At 39.2% G+C, this 23,811-nt stretch overlaps 1 pseudogene; it reads left to right on the top strand.

Annotated features, from left to right (window-relative positions):
* Window positions 1-493: 493 nt before the first annotated feature.
* On the top strand, window positions 494-21,251 carry LOC148737535 (uncharacterized; annotated as a pseudogene).
* The last annotated feature ends 2,560 nt before the right edge of the window (window positions 21,252-23,811 follow it).

The raw sequence follows: 23,811 nt of genomic DNA, 5'->3' as shown, positions 1-23,811 counted from the left end.
CATATTTACAGAGGAAAGGCACTCGCTTCTCGACAAGGCAAAGATGCCTTTGAAAATATCAGGAAGGATCTAGTGCACAGACCTATATTACCACTTCTGCGACTGTAGATTAAAGAGTTCAGGCGTTACCGCAGAGCTGGGCATTGCGATCTTCGAGAAAGGTTTGTCATTTTAGTGCTAAGCAGAAGGCGTTCCTAGAAGACAAATTTAAAATAGAACACACTGGAATCATAGCAGATCCGGCAGAGGTGGCTCAGGATATGGGGCACGGAAATCATGAATATGGAGCCGCAGATCAGTCATTGTAGATGAATTCCTAGCACCCAAGCAAATGATGGTCAGTTGCCTAGTGTTTTCCTCCCGAAACTCAGATGCTTGCTTGCGCAGAAATTGCCAGCGGCAGTTGGCACGCAAAGTAAAATCCTCTTTAAAAGTGGCGGCAAATAATGACAGCGCGAAGACATCAAACAAACTCTGTTAGAGGTATTTCGGCATGGAGAATGAAACAGAAAGAGGAGAACGGTTTTGGAATACCAAGATGAAGTATTCTGCGGAGAAGCAATGTGTAAGGAGGGTTCGTTTTGTAAAAAATAAACCTAACTACCGGATGAGAGACCAAGAATGGTGAGAAAATCACGCTGAGTTTCCAGAGGCTCGACACAGCAGAGAAAATTTGGTCTCCGGCGAGATTTAAGGGAGAGAATTTTCTCAAGAAGCGGCACTTGGAGAAAATTCCTGAAGATGCTCGCGTGCTTCAAAGTTACAGCGGCGAGTCCAACCTCCTTCCCAGGGTCTCTCATCTTCCCGCCCCCTGGAGTGAGCGAGGAGAGACCCTGGTTTAGGCTGGTCACGTGTCTCCCAGATTTTTAGGAGATTTCAAATTAGCGGTTTGAGGGAGAGGCAGATAAGTGGGATTTTCTCTCCACTTAGTCCACGTGCGAGCGTAGCTTATTGGCAATATAAACAAACTACACGTGAAGCGCTTCGAACCGAATGTCAACTGAGAATATTCAGCAGACGCCGAAAAAGATCAGTAAATCTTTCAGTACGGTAAATATCAATTGTTGCAGGCTTCGTAAATCAGTTGGAGACGTATCTTTCTCGAAGAAAGTTTATGCGAAAGGAAATCGCGCATCGCTCGCCGCCGAGGACATTTATGGCCGGCCGTTGAGACAAGAAAAATTTTTTCCACATCTATTATGTAAGCCTTGAAAAGACGCTTGAAAAATTTTATTTCTTTCAAAACGGTGATCAGCGAAAGTCAGAGTTTTATCGAAACGGTGAAGCGATGTACAGAAATATCACAGTCTGTGTCACGCACCCTGGCTATGATGCAAGCTGGAATCTGAGAGAAGCTGTCGCGGTCTAAATTTCGTAAAAGCACCAACACAAATGCAGTCTTTGGCTGGAAAAGAGGTAGACAACTGTATCTTCGATTGTGTTTTGCCAGATTTGTGTTTTGTTAAGTCTTCACGGTCCCAGATTCTTCTTTGCGGCTTCTGAGTTGCGAGTATTTTTAGAAAGGTGACAAATTCCTTTCAGAATGAGCTACCTTCGATTGACTCAGCCGCTGTCAGATATGTTTGCGAAGATGTTGTCCATGACCAGGAAAATTGGTACAGATTTAGTTTTTGTGCTCGTCTAACCAATCTCTCTTTCTCTAGTACCTATTTCCTTCAGAAGAGGAAAAATATGCGCACGCGATTACACGTAACTGTTCGGTTTCCTTTGTTTACATAATTTGACGTGCCATTGTTCAATTTAGTCACAAAAAACCTACGGCTGCCGGTGCTCGTTCTTATTTGATCTTTAATAAAGGTATTCAAAGGCGAAACGACATAAACAACTGGACGAAATGACAAGGAAGGTACAGGTCGTTGACTGTTTAACTTCTCGAAGAGTGAAGAATTAAGAAGATGAAAAATCAAAGTTTTTTGGTATCCCGTCGGTAAAACGGCCACAACATCTGTGCCCGAATACATCGCTTCTAAACACTGGACCTGTTTGGGTTTTAAATTAAGGTTACAATACCAACTCCGAGATATAGCGACTTAAAGGCTGCTATAAAACGTGGCGACCTGAACAACGATAGCGTCGATTTGAAGATGACAAAGCATACGAGGCAAAAGTCGAGCAAACAAACGACTCGTCCCTAAGGAATTTTTTTGCTCTCGAAACACGTGACCAGCCTAAACCAGGGTCTCTCCTTGCTCGCTCCAGGGGACGGGAAGATGAGAGACCCTGGGAACGAGGTTGCAGCGAGGCAGTCATTATTAGGAGCTTAAGCAACTCCGACGAAAGGGACGATGACGACGTCAAGTAATCGCGGAGAGTCTGGAACGAGGACGTCGTTTATAGCGGGAAAATGAAATTTAAGCGGTAAATTTGCTCAAGGATGACGACGTCTGAAATCTTGTTTATTCTCGCTTCGTCAGTTTAACAAATAACATCGTTCATAGACGTCCAAAACCTTCTTCTTCTCACTCATGGATCAAATCTCCACATTTATATCGAAAGTTCGAGAGTAGGTTATTCAATTCTTGAACATCAACAGTCCAAGGAATTATTAAGCTTTAGCTTTATTTACAATAATTTATGCATCACAAAGGCTTAAAATATTAAATTTTACGCAAGTTATTTGAGATTTAAATTCAGTTCTAAGTGTTGCTGATATAAACAAACCTATTTTTCACAAGGTTTGTCAGATTTTAAACATGCTTTAGCCTGATATCTTCTACCTTTGATGCTCCTTCCGACGTAAGTCTGTCAATTTAATCAATGCCAGCTAGCGATCGGCACAGATAGCAGTCGTTGCGCTTCACCCAAGAATACTATTTTTTCCCGTGTGATTTTGTCGGAATAATTTTTATGGCAGTAAATCTATATCACACATTTTGAAAATAGATTCGGAAAACCTGACAGGTATTCAAGCTCATGTTAACACACCGATCTGAAGAATTCTCTGTTGTTTAAAGCGTCTCGATTGAAAAAGAGGAACACGCAAGTTTTTTAAGGAGGCTCGAAAGGGTTTTCAACAATTTACAGCAAGCGCCAGTCAGTAAAAGGTATCAGGACTGTCAAACTTATCATCAGGATAACAACTCGACATATACATAACACTATGTTAGGGAAATCTTTGAAGGGGGTTCGTCAGGCATTTTCTGTTGCCATGGCAACAGTACAGTGGTGCTAAAAGACCCCCTAAAACTCAGTTTTTGAAAGATATCTCAAAAACCAAGGCAGTGACCTAGTTTTTTTTTTTTAAATTTCTTAAACGTCATCACATTCTCCACCTGTATACGTAATATAAAAAAAAAACTATCTAGTAGAACTTGAATTATTTAGGAAAATGCTGTTTTAAAATGTAAAAAATGTTCCACTGGATAAATTTTTTTAAAATTTTTTTCAGGAATGCGTAATGATGTAAATAAGTTGTATACAAAAAAATCAGGGTAGGTGACCGACCTAATTATACGAGATATTAGTTCATCAACTTGGCAAGGTTTATTTCCAGTTTTTGCAATTCTAGCTTGCACTATTATATCCGGTCACGCGTTTTTAACTATACCGCTGTCTCACAGGCTCATTTTCGCGAGGACGAGTTCGTGTCCGCGCGATTAATCGATGGATGTCCTGAAGATGGATTCACATTGTTTTGTAATTTTACACCCTCTTGAAAAATAAGTCATCCCTTGAGACTCAGACTGTTTACTGTTACGACAGTTGGAAATGAACTCCGGAGAGAATTCTCTAGGGGAATTCGATATATGATGACAAGTTGATTTTGCAGATGGCACCAATGCCAGTACTCAATTGAGGCCGGCAATGTTGAGTTTCTCGTACACAGATTGTAGTGTAACATGAGACCAACCAGCATCTGCCAGCTTATGGACCATATTTGTCGAAAGATGAAGCTTTCCATCGAACGTCTGGATGGTATCTTGTCTTTGTTCCAAGATGGCTTGATCGAAGACCTCATTCAGCGATGCACATGTATCCACCATGATTGAACGATATAATTATTGTTCAGGTGCAATTTGAAGTGAAGGAGTGAAAAGAATTTGTAGTGAAAAGAATTTGCTTTAACGTCTTCCAGACTATTATGAGCGTCAAACTCAGTGGAAATGAGGGTTTCGTAGACGTCAGTAATTTGTTGGTCGTCGCAGATCTCGCGAATTTCTATAACGTTCGAGGTACTAGAGGTATGAACAAGACTTGGCTTCATTTTTCTTTTTTTTCTCTTTGCCACTGCCATAACCGCGAACTTTCATTATTCCATTTTAAATGGAAAACAAAACAAATTTTGCAATCCTTTCTTAACAAATGCGAGTTTGCCTTTTCGTAGTTGTAATTTACAGTGTATCGAGGGAAATATCAACAATCTTTCTCACAAGTTTAAGATGAATATTTTATTTTGATTTTACCATCTGTTGTTGAATTAGAGTTAATTTAAAGTCTTACCTAAATTTTACGATCCCTTGTTTACTGATAGAGGACGAGAGCCACTTGAATGAATCTCCACATACACATCAAACTGTTAGGGACACAGCATGACTTTGTCGACTAAAGATTTGTACATCGCAAACGACGAGTTTTCCATAATAACAGCATGCAGTGGAGAGAGTGCTATAAAAAAAAAAAAAAAAAAAAAAAGAATACAGAGTTCGCAAAGCTCCCCGCTGCAGAGAAAAATTATATGGGACCGTTCTCTGCTGAAGGCGCAGTGATGTGCATTCTTTGTGGTGTGTGTTCTGCATGTGGAGGGGAAATTAGAGAAACAGGATCAGAGAAAGATATAGTGGAAGAAGTACGCAAAGAAATACGCGAAGATATAGTGGAAGACGCTGAAGGAAAAGAAAACCGTGTGGTAGAAGGTGTAGAAACAAGAGAGGAGTCCGGACTAGCTGTGCTTCCAGTTGATGATAAGCTCAGTTGGCTCGATTTCAGTCCTTTCCTCTCCATTTTCTCCTCAAAAGCTAACAGAAGAGCCTCCATCAGATCCGCATCATGTGTACTTCAGGTCGCTCTTGTTAGATTTAACGCGCCTTTTGCCATTTTGACGCAGTCTGATGCCAAGAAGTCTGCTCTCTTGAGTTCGAGGAAGCTCTCTGTTGAAAGAAAACAGAATACCTCGATCTGTTGGACGCTTTTTCTCGGGTATATATGGGTTATTTCCGTCCGCCATATCGCACAAATTCCACAATAAATATTTTTTGAGCAGAGACAGCTAAGAATGTTGCCGAACAACCACTAGAGTTGTGAAATTCTGGCTGATAATCGCACTTACTTAGAGGCATTGTTAGCGATAATATTGCGCATGCAGTATCTATGACGCCGCTAGTTTCAATAAGAATAGTCTGAAGGCTCAGCCGAGCGATGTGTATAAGGGGCATGGGAATGTAAGTCGAAGTTACACGGCGCGAATTTTGAAAAGAAAACTGTACGACTGCATAGTCGACCGTAGATCGCACTTTGAATGGCCGAACAATGTGTTGGAGCCAAAAAAAATCCATAGAAGTTAAATTATGGGAATGAGAGTCAACAAGAGTCACTATCTTCTAATTTTTGACCCAAAGTAATACTTTTACTGGGTCTTCCATGCACACCGTTTCACTTATGCTCAGACCGTTGGTCGCAATGTTGGATGCTTGTTTCATTTGAGCTGAAATCAAGTGGCGGAGCAAACCTATTTATAGCGCGCCTTCGTGTTTAAATCTGCTCAAGCCATAAACGCGTCGTCAAGTGACCTCTAAGATAGTAACGGGAGGAATTTACATAGCAACCGGACATCGCACCTATACAAATAATTAATTAATTAAACAAAAATGATTTTTGCTACTTTATATCTGCAACGATTACAATATTGCCGGGTGCAGATTCTGAAAACTATTCCAATCTTTTTTTTTCTTTTAATTTTTTTTTAACGCCAATATCTTTTAAGCACAAAAGCTCTCGAATAAAATAGATACCGGGATGGTACGAGAGTGCACGGTGCGCGAAGTATGAAACATTTATGTATTTTCTTTCCAGGATTTATCATAATTGTACACCGTTCACCGTCCCTCATTGAAATCTTCATTTTAAAAATCCCTGTGGTATTTAGTAAATAAACCCCTTCGGGCGGATGGTATGTCGGCTGATAATGTCCGCGGCTGAGAGATTGTCCGAAAAAATAAATATTTAGCCGAGAAGCGAAGCTTCGAAGGCAAATATCAGATTTTGAGGATAATCTTTCAGCCAAGGCCATTATCATCTGACATACCAGCAAGCCAGAACGGGCTTGATTTATTTTTCAACCCTCTCATTAACTTTCCATTAGTTTTTGAGCAGGAGAGCGCAGGCGCGAGCCTGTGTTCACGTACGGTAATCATTCGCAGCTTTTTAATCTCTTTCGTTATCTGATTCTGTGACTATGCTTTCGGGAATTAAGATATTGTTTGGGTCTAACAATTGTCAAAGGTCTTCGACTTAGGCCTCAATGCATTTCTCCAGAGAAATGCTTGATCTGAAAATCGCTGGAGAAATTATTTATGTTAAAAAATAGAAAGTTTTGATATCTTCCTACTAAAAATCAACTGTCAAGGACCTAAAATTAAGCAATCAACCATCAAAATCGAAAAGGATTCATCGTAAATTGTCAAAGTTAACATCGTCTTCCCACCTCCTCCCTTAAGTACAACACTTTGATACAATTTGTCGCCCAAAAAAAATCCGTGAAATATTTCTATTTGTACTACAAAGACGATAGGATTCCACAGACTTTGGTTGTCTATCACGACGCAAAGTAATAAAGTTTACCTAAATCAATTACGGGTCAAGCAATCATAAATCCTTAGGAAAAAATAAGGAAATGTCCACAGGTATCCGGAAAGGATACGATATCCTTATCCAGAAATGATACTTTGGAAATGAATACTTCTCTTAAAGGCACCAAGTTTAGTATCAATAATGCTTTTTAATTTCTCAAAGATTCGATCTACAAGATCGGCGATAAGTTCTGAACCGGAAGAGCCTCTCCGCGGGATTATTCGAATGTGCTCACCTCCAGATGTATCGCCAGCAGCTGGGTTCATATTACAAGGGTAGCAATTATCGTAACCGTATGTGCTATCTTAAATCTGCAAACCTGTGGTGATCACTCTTGCACATGACCTCTTTATCTACTTGGTCAGGTTACAAATAATTGCTCATTATTAGAATGTGTAATAAATTCTCGTCAGGAAATATAAGAAAATACACTTGCATAAATGTGCCCTCCGACCAAAGGAAGATTTATATTCTAGATACATGTAGGCTTGATTTAAAATTCACTGTAGTTTCAGTACTTTCCGGATTGATATATTAAAGAAATATCGTACAAAAGTTAAAAGAAAAATCATTTTTGCTGCAAATGTTTCTTTTCAAGCTAGAATTGAGTCTCGATTCGTGGGTTGACACACGCATATGCGATAGACCGTCAAACAAAGCATCTTTCTCTCTTTCTTTTTTATCCTGTTCTTTGGGGCGATCTTATATCAAAGCGGAGAACTGGAATCTATACTTGAAGTTATTGCTAAAGTATTGTGCGAACATAGTGTAGTACACCGCGGTTAAATTGAAAAGCGTTTACTCGCGTCCGTTACACACTTGCTCTTAACCGAAAAAAGAACTGCATATCCTAGGATAAATTAAACACATGCGATCTTTATGTATGTAAATCCGTAGGCCCTGAGTGTATTACAAGTTGTTGCTTACTGTTGCTCGCGGATCGTGATTAGTTTATCAAGAATTACGATCCACACTTGTCTTTTAAAAAAGATTATGATTACACGGTGTCTTATCCTGGTCTAAAACTCTAACTATAATTTTTTATCTAAAAAGCAGTAACTAAACACGGAGACGTCAATCTAACCAAACTATCATGAAACCAAAAAGCGATTAGTAAAGTAACCAGATCATTGGGCCTAAATGAAAACCCCGAAAACTTCTTAAAGTTCTAAATTAAGGTATAACAAATTGGCGTGAACGAATTGTCAAAACAAAAATATATTATCAACCCATCGACACTGTGATGTATTAACAGGTTCTACCTTATCTGGTTTAAGTCATCGTTACCACGCGCTGGTCTTTGGCTGGCCCATAATGACATTTGTAGAGTTATTGCAAAAATTACAGAAATTGCGAAAAAATTATCTCTCCGTACATTTCATAATGGCAAAGAAAAAGCTTCCTTTCCACGACGTTAGGCTCTTAATTCTGCATTACTGGGCAGCACCTTTTTACGAAAAATCGATACGCTATTTCAAATGCTCCTTGACATAATCATTGTGTCCTGAGTTTATTTCTTAATGGTAAAGGAAATGCCACCAAAGAAAGCACGAACCCCTGTGAAGTCTCAAAAATAGGACTGGCCAATGGCTAATACATGTGGAATGGATGGATGTCTGATATATCGGCTCCGCGCGATCAACGAAGTGTAATAATGCAGTGGACTCGTTTGGCTCAAAATATGAATCTCTTGCAGTATCAGTAGCTTTGCTTCTTACCGAAAACATTTCTCACTACTTTAAGGTATTGATGATAACGATAATGCATTTATATCAGCAATGCGGCTGAACGCCCGTTACACAAACTAACTGCCATCATTTGTTGACAGGTACTTGGACAACAACCAGTTGGAGGACTTACCAAAAGAGATATTCATGAAGAATACCAACCTAAGAACTCTGTAAGTCAAAAGTGAAGACTATTCCTCCTAATTTTAATCCTACAGGCAATGTAAAAGGACAATGCACAGGGAAAACGAAAGTGTTGAAGAGATAGTTGTAACAGTTACTACACTGAAATGATCAGACATTCACCAAAGTTAAAAAAAAATTACTATTGTTTAAAATAGAATATTGATAGATAAGGCCACACCTTGTAGTCGTCAATCAGACAATCGTTATGATATATGTATATCAACCCAGTCCACAGGTTCTTGGCCTAGTTACCTTTCGAGAGTTAGGGTGGGAGGAAGAAGGCGGGATATGGAAAGTTGCATAGCCACTGGAGGCTTATTTCTTGCATCCTAGGGGAGAGGAAACTCGTCCATTTCCGCTTGATTCTGCCGGCGTGAGCTCCCTTGCGTCCTTTTCGCGGTAAAAAGCTTTAGGGGTTACAAGGACAATACATGAAATTAACGATAATCTTCTTTTTGCTGTGAGTTCAAAGTGTTTTGTAGGAGGCATGGGCGAAGGTTGAAAGGGAAAGAGGCTGTAGCCCAACATCTCTACCAATAAAAAAATAAATTACGCTGATCAATAACGCTTCAGATATATTGTGACGAAATATATACGTGAGAAGTACTTAAGTCTTTCAATTCTACAAGAAATGAGGTGACTATGGTAAGAGAATCAATTTGAATTGCATAAACCTATCTGAGACTCGCAGGATAAGAATATAACTAGTAATATAAGAGATATTGTTTAATAACATTTTCATTTCTAAACTTAAAGTCAGCCCAAGGACATATAATCAATATTGCTTGGATCTAAAAATTGCCAAGGGTCTTCGATTCAGGCCTCAATGCATTTCTCCAGAGAAATGCTTGATCTGAAAATCACTGGAGAAATTATTTATGTTAAAAGACAGAAAGTTTTGTTATCTTCCTAGTATAAGTCAACGATCAAGTACCTAGAACTAAATCATCAACAACTAAAATAGAGAACGGTTCATCGTAAATTGTTAAAGTTAACATCGTCTCCCCACCCCTTCCTTCCTTAATTACAACTCTTTGATACATTCTGTCACCTAAAAACAAATTCCGTGAAATATTTCCATTTGTACCACCAAGACGATAGGATTCCACAGACTTTGGTTGTCTATCATGACGCAAAGTAACAAAGTTTACCTAAATCAATTACGGGTCAAGCAATCATAAATTCTTAGGAAAAAAAAAAGGGAATGTCCACAGGTATCCGGAAAGGACACGATATCCTTATCCAGAAATGATACTTTGGAAATGAATACTTCTCTTAAAGGCACCAAGTTTAGTATCAATAATGCTTTTTAATTTCTCAAAGATTCGATCTACAAGATCGGCGATAAGTTCTGAACCGTCAGAACTTCTCCGCGGGATTATTCGAATGTGCTCACCTCCAGATGTATCGCCAGCAGCTGGGTTCATATTACAAGGGTAGAAATTATCGTAACCGTATGTGCTATCTTAAATCTGCAAACCTGTGGTGAACACTCTTGCACATGACCTCTTTATCTACTTGGTCAAGTTACAAATAACTGCTCATTATTGGAATGTGTAATAAATTCTCGTCAGGAAATATAAGAAAATACACTTGCATAAATGTGCCCTCCGACCAAAGGAAAATTTATATTCTAGATACATGTAGGGCTGAAATAAAATTCACTGTAGTTTCAGTACTTTCCGGATTGATATATTGAGGAAATATCATACTAAAGTTAAAAGAAAAATCATTTTTGCTGCAAATGTTTCTTTTCAAGCTAGAATTGAATCTCGATTCCTGGGTTGATACACGCATATGCGATAGACCGTCAAACAAAGAATCTTTCTCTCTTTTTTTTTATCCTGTTCTTTGGAGCGTTCTTATATCAAAGCAGAGAACTGGAATCTATACTTGAAGAAATTACTAAAGTATTGTGCGAACAAAGTGTAGTACACCGCGGTTAAATTGAAAAGCGTTTACTCGCGTCCTTTACACACTTGCTCTTAACCGAAAAAAGAACTACATATCCTAGGATAAATTAAACACATGCGATCTTTACGCATGTATTACAAGTTGTTGCTTTCTGTTGCTCGCGGATCGTGATTACTTTATCGAGAATTACGATCCACACTTGTCTTTTATTCCAAAAAGGACCATGATTACACGGTGTCTTATCCTGGACTAAAACTCTAACTATAACTTTCTATCTAAAAAGCAGTAACTAAACACGGAGACGTCAATCTAACCAAACTATCAAGAAACCAAAAAGCGATTAGTAAAGTAACCAGATCATTGGGCCTAAATGAAAACCCCGAAAACTTCCTAAAGCTCTAAATTAAGGTATAACAAATTGGCGTGAACGAAATGTCAAAACAAAAATATATTATCAACACACCGACACTGTGATGTATTGACAGGTTCTACCTGATCTGGTTTAAGTCATCGTTACCACGCGCTGGTCTTTGGCTGGCTCATAATGACATTTGTAAATTTATTGCAAAAATTACAAAAAAATTATCTCTCCGTACATTTCATAATGGCAAAGAAAAGGCTTCCTTTCCACAAGGCTAGGCTCTTAATTTTGCATTACTGCGCAGCACCATTTTACGAAAAATCGATACGCTATTTCAAATGCAACTTGACAAAATCATTGTGTCCTGAGTTTATTTCTTAATGGTAAAGGAAATGCCACCAAAGAAAGCACGAACCCCTGTGGATTATCAAAAATAGGATTGGCCAATGGCTAATACATGTGGCATGGATGAATGTCTGATATATCGGCTCCGCGCGATCAACGAAGTGTAATAATGCAGTGGACTCGCTTGGCTCAAAATATGAATCTCTTGCAGTATCAGTAGCTTTGCCTCTTACCCAAAACATTTCTCACTACTTCAAGGTATTGATGATAACGATCATGCATTTATATCAGCATTGCAGCTGAACGCCCGTTACACAAACTAACTGCCATCATTTGTTGACAGGTACTTGGACAACAACCAGTTGGAGGACTTACCAAAAGAGATATTCATGAAGAATACCATACTAGGAACTCTGTAAGTCAAAAGTGAAGACTATTCTTCCTAATTTCAATCCTGCAGGCAATGTAAAAGGACAATGCACAGGGAAAACGAAAGCGTTGAAGAGATAGTTGTAGTAGTTACTACACTGAAATGATCAGACATTCACCAAAGTTAAAAAAAAATTACTATTGTTTAAAACAGAATATTGATAGATAGGGCCACACTTTGTAGTCGTCAATCCGACAATCGTTATGATATATGTATATCAACCCAGTCCACAGGTTCTTGGCCTAGTTACCTCTCGAGATTTAGGGTGGGAGGAAGAAGGCGGGATATGGAAAGTTGCGTAGCCACTGGAGGCTTATTTCTTGCATCCTAGGGGAGAGGAAACTCGTCCATTTCCGCTTGATTCTGCCGGCGTGAACTCCCTTGCGTCCTTTTCGCGGTAAAAAGCTTTAGGGGTTACAAGGACAAGACATGAAATTAACGATAATCTTCTTTCTGCTGCGAGTTCAAAGTATTTTGTACGGGGCATGGGCGAAGGTTGAAAGGGAAAGAGGCTGTAGCCCAACATCTCTACCAATAAAAAATAGATTACGCTAATCAATAACGCTTCAGATATATTGTGACGAAATATATACGTGAGAAGTAATTGAGTCTTTCAATTCTACAAGAAATCAGGTGACTATGGTAAGAGAATAAATTTGAATTGCATAAACTTATCTGAGACTCGCAGGAGAAGAATATAATTAGTAATATAAGAGATATTGTTTAATAATATTTTCATTTCTGAACTTAAAGTCAGCCCAAGCACATATAATCAGGGTCAATGACACTTACAGTGTATAAATCTGCTGGAATATCATCAAATGTTACAACTTTCATATTATATTAGAGCCGTGATACCGCGTGGGATATTTTTTTTGGTTACAATGGGAACAACTTTTTGAAATATGTTTCCTTACTTGCTAAAAAAAAAAGATATTTAAAGTGATGACCAAAAAACATACAGCGTGAGAAGATTAGTTGTTTTGATATCGGAGTTTTCTGAAGACACGGAAAAAAAGATGACCAATCATTTGGGCTCGACAAACTCGTAAGGGGTGGAAGAGAGGAGTTTTACGGTTGGCAGAGCATAAAAAAGGTAACTTGTTTTAAAAAATAGAATGCAATATAGAGGTCCCCGATAATGCTTGGGCAAAAGAAACGATAGTAGGCAAAAGGAAAACTTCTTGATTACATTTTTTTCACACTCTTCACTTACAGTGTAACAAGAACTTGGTTACCTTGTTTCCTATTATTATGAGTTATTTTGTTGTTTTCCAAGCCTTTTACTTTTAAGTTTTAATTTTGCGCGGGGCGGTGGAAACATTCAACCTATTAAAAGGGTGTTCAATATTAAACCAGAAATATTTTGTTAAGATTCAGGTGTAAACTTAAAGAAAATTGTTCAAAACCAATAGCGGAGAAAAAAAAAAAAGGATTGAACAGAATATGATTGCAGCCTTATTTAAAATATTCAAACTTTCTGCTTATTCTGATTTAGACAAATCCGTGTTCGAATAATCCTTCTTATCGACCCTTAGGAGCGAACATCACTAATCATAAAATATGCAAAGTTTGTGTAATACAGCTTGAATGCAATACTACTATGTCAGGTTTCTTTTGATTTTAAAAGCTTCAGCTGATTCCCAGCAGAGATACAAATTTTATTCCCTCCCTCTGTCTTGCGAAAAAAGCCTGATCGTATCATATGAATCTGTGCGTGCACAATAAAACAGGTTTTATCTAATCTTCAACAAACTATTTTCAGTATGCGTTTTATATGACTATTCCAATATTTTCCCGCTCCAAACCATAGCTGTTAATTTACTCACCCCTTAGCTTAGCATATTAAGCTTGGCTTACTATGAGAACTACAGTACATGACAGTGTGTAATGTAGAGCCTTGTTTAGTACAACAATAACTAATCAAGTTGCTTTCAGAGCTAAAAAAATCGATTTTATCTCAGTTCATATTGTCACAGATTATAGCTTCTTATTCTCTCTGGTGCCTTGAGATGTCAGAGTAAAATGTAAATATCAAATCAATGAGAATATTGGTTTAATGAGGAATAGATTCAAGCACATTTCTTTGCTGAACTTTGTTGTCAGATACTATGTAATTGACAATACATTTACTAAACTTTGACAGGCTGCTGAAAAACAACCATTTAAAGAAACTGCCGTCAGGCATTTTCAGTAACAATACCCAGCTGGAATGGCTGTAAGTCTGGAGACTATCTTAATATTGATGTAAGAGGAACACGTCAAATCCCACCTTCAAAACAGACATTTGAATGCCTGGGTTAAACTGCATATTTTATGTATATCTTTGGTCATGTCCCAATAAGGCGGCACTAAAACATAGACAAAGGGATTTCCTCTGAAACATGCATTGTATTCGTTCGCAAAAATGGATTATCGAAGAAGTATTTGTAATGGAATTTGTTGAGGGATCACTCTAGGGTCAAATGTACCGTTAGACCCTTCCCCTCTTTCTTAAATAGTTTCGTTATCAAGTCAAGAATGTTCTATGTACTTCAGTGTTCAAGGATGTGTTTCAGTGTTTTGTTCATTCTTCCTTGCGCGAACGAACGAATATAAAAAGAATTAAAACACAAAATAAAAACAAGAACAAAAATGAAAATAAAAAAAGCGTTTAGCGACACCTATAATGACAACCCAGTTTAAATGACGCCAGTCATTTAAACTTACAATGCAATAACTGTAAACGACCACTTGAAAATGTGTCAATTCCCTTAATTTCTCTCCAAGAGTCTACGAAACCTTATCACGGTATACGCAAAATTTACAAACTTTGTTGATCTGATAAAAATGTTCAAGACTTTGGAGGGGGGTAGGAATCCTGTGTACTATTCCTTCCTAAATCCAGACCCCACTTTCCTGTGTCTCCGAACCACGTTTCCTCAGCACAATCAAGTAACAAAATACCAGTGGTGAATACCTCAGCTCTTTTCTCTGCACATTATCACAAACTACTGGACGGTGTTAGATTTCTCACGAGCCTCCACGGATTCTTCAAGGCCTTTATAAAGACATCCGGTTTCTTATAACCGTACTTGAATTTGATTACGCAATAAACTGCGGGTTTATTGAGTCGTTCTCAACAGATGGGTTCAGTGAGAGATCCAGTCTTTCCCGACAGTTAATTTTCTTCTGGAGAACTCTAAGCCATTCTTTTGTTTGAAAAAAAAGCAGTCTCCTCTTCAAAAAAAAAAAAAAACAGAAGACACCGTTTTAAGGAGAGGAGAAGTTGCATCCTTTGACAAAAAACACGCCGATCTTTTGTTCTTTTCAAGTTGAAGGATGCATGAGTACGTTTCATCACCACTGCAACTTGTAGTGAAATTTAAAATAGGGAACGCACTGGATTCAAAGCAGATCTGTGAAAGATGGGTCAAGATATGGGGCATGGAAATCATGAATATGGAGCCGCATATCAGTCATTGTAGATAAACTCCTAGCAGCCAAGTAAATGATGGTCGGTTGCCTAGAAAATAGGGTTTTCCTCTCGCAACTCTGAAGCACGCTGGCGCAGAAATCGTCAGCGGCAGTTGGCTCGAAAAGTAAAGGCCCACCTAAAAATGGCAGCAATAAATGACAGCGCGAGCACATTAAACAAACTATGTTTATGGTAATTCGGCATGGAGGATGAAACAGATAGAGGTGACCGGTTTTGGAATACCAACTCCGTAGAGACTACGGGATGAGAGACCTTGATGATGAGATGAGACCACGGGATGAGAGTACGGGATGAGAGAGCTTGATGATCCCTGTAGTGTTTCACGGTCTGTGAAACATTTGGATTCAACTAAATTACGCGCACACAAAACAGATTGAACTCGACACTCGACCATATGCTTTTAACTCCTCTAATTCCTTTCGGCCGTACACAATTACATCATAGGTACTAGAGTCTCTCCTTTTTCCGAATACTTTGTCCAGTCCCGTTCCTTAAACAAAATAACAATACATATTATAACCCTTTCCAAATGGCTCTACTCAACAGAAAAACTCCAACTTCCGAACAAATGTCCTAACAAATGTCTAATATAAACACATAATGACATATTCATAAAGGTGAAATGTCCTTCTTAAGGCAATAAACAAAGTCTTAACCAAGGTTATAATCTTTTAGCCTCTCTGGTTGACGATTGCGCCTGAGCCGCAACACATAATGCTGAGCTGAGACTCTTGGTTCCTTTTCCAGCCTAGCTTTTGGGTCTTTTGGCAATGTCCATTAGGATTACTGCCTGCTGTTTCTTGTGATTTATCCTCCTCATACTTCTGCAGGTGAGCAACGCTTCTTTTTTAGTGGGCACCAGTTGGAGACTTAATTTCCACATAACCTCCTTTTTTGGTCACCACCTCATAGAGTGTGGCTTCAAATGATGGTGACAGCTTGTCTGACCACGGTTTCGGAAGAAGAACTTTGTCTCCTTCTTTCAGGTTAGACTCACAAGCACCTCTCAAATTATCAGTATAGTCTTTGCCCCTTTGCTTTCTTTCACGATCTCTGTCCAAGTCTTCACTGTCATTACTAGCTGAGTGCAACTCTTCTACACCTGGCAGCTTTGAAGGAATCTCTCTTCCAAATAACAATTTAGCAGGACTCACTCCAGTCGTTGTATGTGGCGTGCTTCTGTAACCGAGCAAGAATTTCTGCAATTCTTTCCGCCAATCAAGTCCCTTGCTGTGCGCAACCCGCATTGCTTTTAGCAAACTCCTATTTTGTCTCTTGACTTTACCATTGGCTTGTGGCTACAATGGAGTTGATGTTCTGTGTCCGATGTTGTCGTTTTCGAGGTAGACTTTGAATTCTTCTGCCACAAATTTTGGACCGTTGTCTGTTTTAATTCACAGCGGTAGTCTATGAGTAGCGAACATTGTACCCAGACAGCTAATAATTTTGCTGGATGTCACTGATTTGGTTACAGCTACTTCAACGAATCGGCTAAAGTAATCCACAATCAGCAGTAGATATTCACCCGTTGGAAGGGGTCCTTACAGATCTGCGGCTGGGTCTTGCTAGGGCTGTGTAGAGAGTTGTGTTCTCTTCAATGGTTCTAGGGGCAAGGGTTTACTAACAAGCTGGTAACCATGACATGTTCTGCACCTCTGTTCAGCTTGACGGTCTATGCCAGGCCACCATTGCTTGGTACGGAGTTTTTGCTTGGTGTTAACAATTCCTTGGTGGCCTTCGTGTGCTAGATCTAGTATTTACTTATTTACTTGCGAAGTTTCTTCGGGATTACTGACCTAGTTCCTCTCAACACTAACCTCCCTAGCACAGTAAGCTCGTTTCTTTCAGCTTTAAAGACTGGCTCGCCGACAGTCCAATCATTGGTCTGAACACATTTCCTTAACAGTGCAATTTCTCCATCCTCAGCAGATGTTTTTTTAATGTCCTGGATAGGTATGGCTCTAGGGGCTGCATTCTCCGCAGCGTACCGAATGTATTCTTCTGCCACATTCTTACTTTCATTTGAAACTTCTTGGGTTAGGCAAGACAAAGCCTTAGCTATGTTCTGTGGACCTGGACGATACATCACCGTAAACTCATATGGTTGGAGTCGTAAGACCCATCTTTCAACTCTAGCAGAAGGCTGAGATTTACTTGAATAGATCACTTCAAGTGGTTTGTGATCAGTTTCTAACTCAAAACGTTTTCCATATAGATAAACATGAAACCTTTCACAGGCCCAAACTAAAGCCAAAGCTTCTCTTTCCGTTTGAGAATATCTTCTTTCAACTGTTGTTAGACTTCTGCTTACATCATGGTAGATTGGTCTCCAATTGCCATTTTGTTCTTGAGCAAGAACAGCACCCAGTCGAACCGGACTTGCATCAGCAATGACTCTTGTTTTGGCATCCTTGTAAGCTAAGTTTAGTAAAAAATAGTAAGCTAATGTCTAAGCACTTGCTATTGTTTCCTTCAGAGCTTTGAATGCCTCTTGTTGCTTTCACACCCCACTTACACCTTTTCGTGTCAGCTGTCGAAGTGGCTCTGCAACTGTGGTCAGATTTGGAATGAATTTTGCGCTGAAATTCACAAGTCCCGTAAAACTTCTTACTTTAGCTACAGACTCGGGCTCTCTGGCATTGACTACTGCTTGAACTTTGGATTCTGTTGGTCCGATACCACGTATAGACAATAGGTACTCTATGAATTCAAATTGGGGCATCTGGAACTTGCATTTCTCACGATTCAGGGTCAAACCTCTTTGTTGCAATCTTTCTAACAGCTTCTCAAGCCTCTCATCATGTTGCTGGTCATCTTTAGCATGAAGAATGATATCAGATACAATAAATATATGAAGCTCGTATATTTTGAACTGCGGTATTAGATACGTATGATGCAGGATCCGCGCAGTAGATAGCGCTATTTATGCAATAGCGAAAATCAGACCTGAAAAAAATCAGGCCTGTACGGGACTCGAACCACAGACCTCTGCGATACTAGTGCAGCGCTCTACCAATTGAGCTAACAAGCCAACTGGTAGCAGGCCGTTAAGTTGATTCGTAATAAACCCGTGAAAATGATAAATCAGATACAATGAATATATGAAGCTCATATATTTTGAACTGCGGTATTAGATACGTAAGATGCACGATCCTCGCAGTAGATAGCGCTATTTATGCAATAGCGAAAATCAGTCCTGATTTTTTTCAGGTCTGATTTTCGCTATTGCTTAAATAGCGCTATTTACTGCGAGGATCGTGCATCATACGTATGTAATACCGCAGTTCAAAAATATATGATCTTCATATATTCATTGTATCTCATTTACCACTTTCACGGGTTTATTACGAATCAACTTAACGGCCTGCTCCCAGTTGGCTTCTTAGCTCAATTGGTAGAGCGCTGCACTAGTATCGCAGAGGTCAGTGGCTCGAGTTTCGTACAGGCCTGACTTTTTTTAGGTCTGATTTTCGCTATTGCATAAATAGCGCTATCAACTGCGAGGATCGTGCATCATACGTAAGAATAATATCATAAGATATGTTACACACTCCTTCACATCCATGTACAGCCTGCTGGATAGCATGCTGATATATCTCAGGGGCAGAGGTTATGCCAAACATTAATCTTTTGTACCGATAAAGTCCAGCATGTGTTGAAAATGTTGTGATGTCACGTGATTCTTCACTCAGTTCCAGTTGATGATAGCCCCATTTAAGGTCCAACTTAGAGAACACACTGCTTTGTGTCAGTCCTGGAGGACCGCATCAACAATGGGAATTGGGTGTCGTTCTCTCACAGTAGCTTCATTTTCTTTGCGCATATCAATGCATAATCTAATTTCACCAGAAGGTTTGGGAACTACTACTAATTGAACCTTTTATCTTCTCTATAATATCCAGCTGTTCTAACTCATGCAACTTGCTCTCTACTTTCTATCTCAGATGAAATGGCACTCGCCTGGGATGCTGAGCAACTGGGTTGACTTCTTTAATCACATGGATTTTAACTTGATAGTCAGTCAACTCGCCTACTCCTTCAGAACATGCTTTGTATTTATCAACAAGGTCTGGTGTACTGACAGCATTGACATGTGGTCCCAGTCTTAGTTTATCCATTTCCATCGCTGTCTTCCTGCCTTCTATTGGCCTGCCTTCATTGAAGATGACAATAAATTCAGCTGTGTTATATTTTCCAGCTAGGTTTACTAATGCCTCGAACTTTCCCAGCGTGTCAAGTGGTTCTGAAGTTCCATAAGGATACAATTTCTGATTTGTCTTTTCTGACTTGCACTTTACTCCTTTTTGCGTCAATTCTTCCCATGTCTTCTGATCAATAATATTACAAGATGAGAGTCGATGAGAACTCCACTTAGAGTGACGCCTCCAACTTGTAAGTTGACTATCTCTGATCTACTCCTATCCCATGATTTACCGAATCCCACAGTAAAAGCATATTCAACATCTTCACCATTTTACACAGTTAACTTTTCTCTGTCCACCTTGCTTCCATCTGTTTTTTTTCCTTCCGCTCTTATTTATTCTTTGTTCTGCAGACTGAGGAAAGATATCCTATCATATGACACTTTGTACAGGTTTTAGATCTTGCCGTACAATGCTTGTCACGTGCAAAATGTCCACTTTGTCCACATCGGTAACATTTTAGATTCTTCTGATCTCTTCTTCCATTTCCTTCGGGTTTGTTGTTATCCTTGATGGCATTAACAGACGCTCCCGCATCACCTTCGATCTGCTTGGCTTGGGTCTGAGATAGCTCCAGCGATAGAGCAATCTTCTGCGTTTCTGCCAATGTTAGCTAGTGTCCCTTTTCCAGAAGTTCTCGCCGAAGTTCTGTGGACTTGCACTTATCAATAATTTGATCACGTATTTGCTCATTCTTAGTACCACCAAATTCACAATTCGCAACTTGATTACTGAGCCTTACAACAAATCTATCGACTGTTTCATGCTCCTCTTGCTTCCATTGGCGAAAAATGTGTCGTTCATTTGGAGAAAAATGAGTGTTCGAAGTGCAGCCTTGTATACATCATTTTCTTCTCCTTCAGGTACACCTGTATCCGTTAGGGTTTCAAAGATTTCTTGGACTTCCGCTCCTGCACAATGTAAAAGTAATGCCCTTTTCCGAGCGGCTACTGTGATCCCACGACCATGTACGTAAAATTGAAATGACTTTCGCCATCGCCGTCATCTTGGCCCCACACTCGTGCTATCTCCTCTACAATCAAACCGCCTAATTCCGCGAATTTCATCATTTGTCGCCATAACTGTCCTTCAAACAGACGTGTCCTCTTCTCACTGTATCCTCGTCGCCAATTGTAGTGTTTCACGGTCTGTGAAACACTCGGATTCAACCAAATTACACGCACACAAAACAGATTCGACTCGACACTCGACCATGTGCTTTTAATTCCCCTAGTTCCCTTCGGCCGTACACATTTACATCATAGGTACTACAATCCCGTGTTAGAGGAACTCACAGGAAACAAACTGGAGATTGTGGGTCCATTAGTGGATGGCTTCCCAAAGGAAATCGTGTTCTCTTTTAATGCAAAACTCGCTCGCTCTAAAATGACCGATCTCGTGGCGCCCATCATTCTAGTTATGCCATTTCAAATCTTTAAGCATATCTGGGTTTTAGTACAAGGGTACGGGGGAAGCGCGGAAACAACCAAAAACGGTGGGAAAATCACGCTCAATTTGCAAAGGCTCGATCGACACGGCAGAGAAAATTTAGTCTCCAGCGAGATCTAAGGGAGAGAATTTTTTCAAGATGCGGCACTTAGAGAAAATTCCTTAGGATGGTCGCGTGCTTCAAAGTTACAGCGGCAAGTCAATTGTTGTTGTCACGCAAGCTACGCCGCTTCAAATGATTTCTTCAGTAAAACAACAAAGGTTATCGTCCATATTTTACATGCAGCGCTATGATTGGGGAATTGCAAAGGAATCAAATTTACAAAAGCTATTGAGTATGAAAACGATCTAGCTTGACAGTTAATTAGGTAAGAACAAGACTTGCTAATGTTTTGTAAGACCTTGTCACGAAACTTTCAAGTAGCAAAAGAATGACAACCCTGAATGTAATCTGAAACAGAGTTCTGAAGGAAATGTTTATTAGTATAAGCATATATTTTAAAATTTAATCTATATATCTTGTAGACAGAAATATACTTGAGTAAATAAATAGAAGTATGGTTTTATGTAAACATAACAGCTAAAAGCTTGTTTATTACTTCACTAACAATGATGTTTGAGTCATTTATGAAATTATCCTATCAGTATAGAGAATTAGTGTTAATTAGTGTTTATTCTCAGTGTAGAGAATTATGTGCCTCGATGACAGACTTTTACACCAAAGTGACCACACTCACACCAAACTTTGCCAAGTGCGACCCATGCCTTATTCTTCAACACTGGAACTTGCAACACTAGAAATGTCCTATTTTACCAAACACCGTCAATTTAAAATTACAAACATTGAACATAGTAAGCTTTCACATCATTGCAAAACCGCAATGGGAGTTGTTCTTCACCGCAATACAGCATTAAAAAAGGGTCAAGACCGCAACACCGCAAACCCCAATGTCTTGGCCCTCTTAAAGTGATTGGTTAATTTGTACAATCACACGCACCATGCATGAATACGGAAACTGAAATTTGAAATTTAAAAACAAAATAGATTGTTACCAAAAGGACGTAAAGACAGCAGAGTGACAATAACTCTCAAAAAAGAAACAAGTTTGAGTTTAAATCTACAAGACATGTTTCGACATTCTCATGTCATCTTCAGTTGCAAATGAGCATTTAACTGTTGTACGTTTGAATTTAAATTAAGGTACGTTACAAACTACGTGTCAGGGCTTACGTTACATTTAAATGTTAAAAACGCGAAAGATGTAAATAGCGCGCTTGACTAGATCAAAAAATAAATAGATAAATAAAATAAAATAAATGTAATAATAATAAAAATAAATTAAAAGACCAAGGAATAACATAATTAAAAGGAAAGACACAATTCTACATGTTTCAATTGCTGATTAAGGATAGGTTTTTCCCACTTAATATGCAATGCCTCTTTGATCTTAATTTGGTATTTTGAAGCGGCAGAATCTAAGACCGTGAAACATTCAGTATCACAAGAGTCAAGCCAGGCCCTTGATGATTGCGGGTGCTGGTAAATATGCGAAGTTTTGTCCGACAAGAGGTGCTCACCCACTCGTGTACAAATGTGGCGAGTGGTCTTACCAATATAACTGAAATTACAGCCAGCACATGAAAATTTATATATGACACGCGAACGTAGACCTAGCGGTAGTGAATCTTTCACACTGAACATGTTTCTGAGTTTAAACGTACTGAAGACTAACTTAATATCTAAATCAGCTCTACAATAACGTTTGAGTAGTTGTCTTAACTTAGTCTGAGCGATGTTCGAAAACCGACCAACATAGGGAAGTTTATAATAGTGCGCAGAGGGTTTACCGGAGTTAGAAGAGGCGTTCTACCCAGTAGGAGGATTCTTTTTCTTCGCTAGATACCTGTAAATGATCTTGTCTATGACCCAAGATGGAAAACAATTTTTCCGTAGCAAGAAAATAAGTTTCTTGACATCCAGATGAAAACCAACCCAGGAATTATTGATCTTGTATGCTCTGTCAATCAACGTTCTGACTAAACCTAGTTTGTAAATCAACGGGGCGAGGCTGAGATAATTAGTAAGAAGGCCAGTAAATGTCTTCTTGCGATATACACTAGTGACGATGGATGTATGATTGTTGTCTAACAATATGTCTAGAAACGATAATTTCTTATCAATTTCCTTTTCCATTGTGAAACGAATACTAGGATGCGTGGCGTTGATATAATCAAAGAACACGAGCGCGTCCTCCTCGCTATTGAACAAACAAAAGGTGTCATTAACATAGCGTCTGTAGAACAGAACTTCAGAGAGTGAATAGTTATCTAGCCAGTTTTTTTTCATGATGTCCCATAAAGAGGTTTGCAAGTACTGGAGCAGGTAGGGACCCCATGGCAGCCCCATCTATTTGATCATAAAACACACCTTTAAACAAGAAACCAGTCTCAGCTGTTGCGAAGGTAAAAAGCGTTTTTAGGTCAGCGGCGTTTATCTTAAGACCAGGGTTACCTTGATAAATGTATCTGATCGCCAGATCAATGCATTCATCAAGAGGTATACTAGTGAACAAATTCTCAACATCGAAAGATACCATGAACTTCCCTGAGGTTGATAACTGGTTGATTTCATGTACAAAGGAAAACGTGTCGCGGACGTTGTATTCATGCGGGACATGTGGCTCTAGAAGATTACAAAGAAACTTAGATAAATTGTAATTGTAGGTACCTATTGAAGATACTATGGGTCGAAAAGGAGGAGTTTCATTAGGCTGCCGAGCCTTGTGCATTTTAGGTAGCCCATAAAGATTGTCTACACCTGCCATGATCCAGCTCAAGAAAAGGATTGCGTGGAGCAGACCTACAAAGTTCATCAATTTTTTTTACAATGACGACCATTCAGAGTGCAAAAA

Source organism: Stylophora pistillata, chromosome 2, assembly GCF_964205215.1.
Source record: "Stylophora pistillata chromosome 2, jaStyPist1.2, whole genome shotgun sequence".
In the NCBI taxonomy this organism is placed as follows: Eukaryota; Metazoa; Cnidaria; class Anthozoa; order Scleractinia; family Pocilloporidae; genus Stylophora; species Stylophora pistillata.
Note: the sequence above shows the minus strand (reverse complement) of the source record. Positions and strands in the feature narration are given on the sequence as shown.